The sequence below is a fragment of the Pagrus pagrus genome (genome assembly GCF_965226575.1).
Source record: "Pagrus pagrus genome assembly, chromosome: 21".
NCBI lineage: Eukaryota > Metazoa > Chordata > Actinopteri > Spariformes > Sparidae > Pagrus > Pagrus pagrus.
Window position 1 is genome coordinate 17966134 of NC_140208.1, and position 5470 is coordinate 17971603.

Sequence of the window (5470 nt, forward strand, 5' to 3'; positions counted from 1 at the left end):
TTCCAAGTCAACATTACCAATCATATCGTCAACTTTATTTTATTTACTTTACATTATCATCAATAAAAAATCAGTCACAGACAGTTGCAAAGATTACTTTACATATTACTTAAGGCCATTATTCACACTCTCTCTCTCACACATACAGACACACACGCACATATGTATACATATAAAACTACATGCATACATACACTCATACACATACAGTATGTAAGCAATACACTGGTAATGCACTGCAAATGCAGGTAATGTGATAATGTGATTTACTTCATCTTGCAAGTGTGATATATTGAGCGCCAAACAGCCAGTAATGTTTGTGTTAAAAGGTGCAACACAGCACATTATTGGGTGTGAGAACAAAGGGATTACAATGTGTGGAAAGATTACTTTTTAGTTTCTGGAAAAAAAGAAATTAAAAATGTTCAGGAAGAAAACCCAGAAATGCATTTTCCTCACAATATCTCACATTTTTGTCGTTTGATAATGAGAAGGTGTGTCTTAAAAATCTGAAGATACTATCTGATACATGATCGGCTAACCATGGTATGCATCAGCAACCTGATTACTATAGACTGGAGGTAGCACTCAGGCTTAGAATACATTGCAGTGATGTTACAAAGCCTAATCACCACAATACATGTTTTTAATGTATGCTTTTGCATAAGTAACATTTTTTAATGTTATGTTGTGACAATGCTGTGCTCATGATCTAGTTAGGTTTAGGCACAAAAACTACTTGAGCAGGATTAGACAAAGACTATGTTTTGGCTCACCTGATTGTTTCACCACAACCAGGGCTGGAAACTTTAGACAATTCATCAAAATTACCTGGTTTTGTTGCCACAAACACAGCTGGAAGTATCCAGTGGTTTCACACTTACAAGTGTTGAAATGCTGTCTCAAACACCAGTCTCTGGCTTGGCAGCCATCCCCTTCACCTCACAACATGGATTTCAGCTCATATACGTGCTGTGTGAACATTATGTAGAATTAATATTGTAGAAATGTTGATATAGAGCATATGATAGGTACAAATTTGAACATATATGTGGTTTGCAGAAATGTAAAATGCCCAAGATTTTATTCTGGCAACTGGGGCTACAATGTTGTCCCTCCATTTCTTGTAAACAATTCTAAAATCCATCCAGCCTCCTTCAAGTGAATCATTTCTCAATTCAGGTTTCAAGTATTCAATAATGGTGCAGTACCCAGTTGTTCATAAATTAACCTAATGTTAATACTTCACATTCACTTTTGTTTGCTTTTCATGTCCTTAAACTAACTTTTTTTCATTCAATTATGTCATTAATTAATGTAATTACTAACTGGTCAGATAAGCTTATTGTTGTCATTTCTGGGACTCCATACACTGCTATTTGCCAACAGTTGGCGAAGGTTTAAAAAAAAAAAAGTCTCTTTGTATTTTAACATTTGTGAAATGTGTGGTTCCTGGTTATGGCTGGATTACTCACCTGGCAGAGGTGGCCACTGCCACAGGGCTCTGAAGGCCGCAGGTGAATTGGTTTGTCATAATTTGCTTAAATGCACATTTGTGTTGGAATGTGCACCACTTGAATAAGTTCTAAACTTGATTGAGGCCCTGACATGTAAAGATTAGTCAAAACAACAGCACATAATAACATGGTCAGCAAACATTATTGTATTTTTTAGATATTTTACAGACAGGGCTGGATAATTTTGCTTCAACATATATTTATGTGAAATATGAACAATGTAGTTAGTGCTCATCACTGGCAGAGTTGGGGGCAGAGTAGAGTTTTGCCCTGGGGCCCCCTAGTGGGTTCATCCAGCCATGGTCCTTATCCTGTGCTTGGGCATGATACATACACTGCCCGAGTTGATTCCTAGTGTAATGCTTGCACTTATAGTCCCCTCCAAAACTATTGGAACAGAAAGGCCAATTCCTTATATTTTTACTGTACACTGAAAACATTTGGGTTTGACACCAAAAGATGAATATGAGACAAGAGATCAGTATGTCAGCATCCATTTCCAGGTATTTACATCTAGATCTGTTGAAAAACTTAGAAGATAGCACCTTTTGTTTGAACCCACCCATTTTCAGGTGTGCAAAATTATTGGAACATATGACTGACAGGTGTTTTTTGTTGCCCAGGTGTATCCTATGAAATTAATTATTCAAACAATAAATAGCACAGAATGTCTTCTCTCAGTTTCAGCTTTGGGTTTTGCTTTGGTAGACTGCTTTTATAGTTAAAAAGGTGTCAACGACATGAAGACCAGAGCTGTCTATGGGAGAAAAGCAAGCAATTTTGAAGCTGAGAGAAGATGGAAAATCAATCAGAGCCATTGCACAAACATTGGTCATAGCCAGTACAACCATTTGGAATGTCCTGAAGAAGAAAGAAACCACTGGTGTACTCAGCAACAGATGTCGAACTGGTAGATGAAGGAAAACATCAGCAGTCGATGACAAAACATTATGAGAGCTGCAAAGAAAAACCCTAAAACAACTGTCGGTGACATCACCAACAACCTCCAGAGGGCAGGAGTGAAGGTATCACAATCCACTGTTCGCAGAAGACTTCGGGAACAAAAGTGCAGAGGCCACACCAGAAGATGCAAACCACTCATTAGCAATAAGAATAGAAAAGGCCAGATTGGAATTTGCCAAAAAGTTCAGAGACGAGGCTCAAAAGTTCTGGGACAAAGTTTTATGGACTGATGAGACAAAGATGAACTTTTACCAAATTGATGGAAAGGCTAATGTGTGGAAAAGAAAGATCTGCTCATGATCCTAAACACACAAGCTCATCTGTGAAACAAGGTGGAGGTAATGTCATGGCTTGGGCTTGCATGGCTTCTTCTGGGACGGGCTCATTGATCTTCATTGATGATGTAACACATGATGGCAGCAGCAAAATAAACTCAGAAGTCTACAGAAACATTTTGTCTGCCAATTTAAAGAGAGATGGAACCAAACTGATCGGGAGATCCTTCATCATGCAGCGAGACAACGACCCAAAACACACAAACAACCAAGGTGTTCATCAGGGGAAACAAGTGGAAGGTTTTAGACCGGCCAAGTCAATCTCCGGACTTGACTTGAGCATGCATTTTACCTGCTAATGAGGAGACTGAAGGGAGAAACCCCCCCGAAACAAACAACAACTGAAAGAGTCTGCGGTGAAAGCCTGGAAAAACATCACAAAAGAAGAGTGCAAAGGTTTGGTGATGTCAGTGGGCTTGATGCAGTTATTGCAAGCAAAGGATTTGCAACTAAATTTTAAGTATTATTCACTCTTGTCTACTTTCAGTCTAAAATTTGGTGTTCCATCTTCTAAGTTTTTTAACAGATCTAGATGTAAATACCTGGACATGAAAGCTAAAATGTTGATCTCTTGTCTCATATTCATCTTTTGATGTCAAACCCAAATGTTTTCAGTGTACATCCAAAATAGAAGAATTGGCCTCGCTGTTCTAATAGTTTTGGAGGGGACTGTATGGTCCTTTCCCCGAGTGTCATGGATGAGTGATGTTTATCAAATGGTAAAACAAGTTTGATGAAGCCTATAGTTTTCCCTTGCAGTGGAATAACACTTTTTGATAGCAATAATGCAAGTTAATGTTTGTGTCAGCTTGCAAAATATGAGTAGAGCAGACAGTGGCTGCAGCAGCATAACATAAAAGTGTCTAGAAGATACATGGGATTTTTAGAAAAAGTTCTGGTTGTAATCTGTTCACAACCAAAATCTATGGATAGAGGACCTCTGGTACCTTGTGGCCATGATCTGTGAAGAAAGAGTTGTTATTTTTCATAAAACCTGCAAGGCAGTCCACTAAAGGAATCACTTGCAGTCATCCTTTTTATGTCACATTAATTTCACCTTAAAGAAATGTTGCCATGTGTATTAAAGATGGTAAATTGGGTGTGGCAACCAAAACACACAGTGACACACAGGCCCATGTTTCCTCAAATAATGATCACATGCAGCGTATATTTTTACACTCTGCTCCTGACAGGCCATTTAGTAACTTACATGAACACACAACCCCATAATAATGAATAAAAACAGTTTAGAAAGATACAGTTGGCAGTGTGTGTGTGTGTGTGTGTGTGTGTGTGTGTGTAAAGTCCTCTACTCCTCATCATTGCATCTCTTTCCCATCAGGGCCACCCACAAGGGGGGGACACCAGGTCAGTTGTCCTGGGCCCTGGGTCATGAGAGGGCCCAAAAGGTCCCTTTTCCCTTTCTTTGAATAACCACTATGGACTACCTGTACCTGGTAGTATAGAGAGGTGTTTCCTCTTACGCAGTTGGTCATCAGCTGTGGTCTTTGTGGTGTGTTCAAATGCAGCTTTTTGGCCGAGACACAGGCGTGTAAGGCAGCGTAACAGTCAGCCTTCTGCACTACTAGTTCTTTGATGTTGGTTTGTTGTGTCTGTCTCTTAAAAATGACATCTCTGTGGTGCCCGTATAGCTCACCTGGTTGAGTGTGCTATGGAGGCTGAGTCCTCAGCAGTGGCCTTGAGTTCAATCCTGACCTGTGGCCTTTTGCTGCATGTCTTCCCCCTTTCCTGTCTAACTCTCTGATCTCGAGTGTCAAAATCAAGGCTAAAAATAAAAAAACACAAGTATGTATGGAGAACATATTGGGAAACATTGATAATTGATGGGTAAGCGAGTGAATGGGTGTGAAGCAGTAACTCTACATTGATTAGTGTATTAGAGCTCCTGTGCTTCTGTAAGTGAAGGTTGAGAAGAAAATGTTGGCTTTTCAAACTGGTCATTGTTTTGCAGTTGAAAAGACTATGGGGTGATTTTGGAGTCTTTCCCTGGAGTAAATTATTTAGGGGGGTCCATGAGAGAAAAAGATAAGCAGAGAAATGTACTTTTACAGGCTGAATAAACAGTCAACAACAAGTGACAGAGTGCAGGCTGGTGACTGTTGTGGGACTGGTCGTGGAGCCGACACCACACCAGACTGAGGAAATTCTGTTGTACTGTATGATAAAATTACACATGTATGCATTGAGTTAAGATAAGGATGACAGGATTAGGTCTGTAATTGAGTGAACGTCAGTTAATAAGGAATCAAGTTCCACCAAATCTTTCCAGATACAGTTTTCAGTGTTAGTGAATCGACCTCAGTCTGCTCTTTTTAAAGTTACTGTCTATGTTTGCTCTTTTTACTGGCTGCAAAAGTGATAAACTGTTAGATTATAAACATGAAATAAGTGTTAAACACAATCCAACTTTAATCTTTGCAACTAGACCTCACCAAAAAGCAGATGCAAGCTCAGGTTTGCTGCACGGATGGATTTCCTGATATATAACTTTTCTTTTTTTTTCTCTCTCCTTTCAGTCTAATGAATAAGCATATTACTTTATCCACCATTGCAGCGGCACAGTAGTCAGCTTTATTTTTTTATTTGCATCCCCTCATCCTTACCCGCTGCCACCAGCAGCACCACCATCACTTC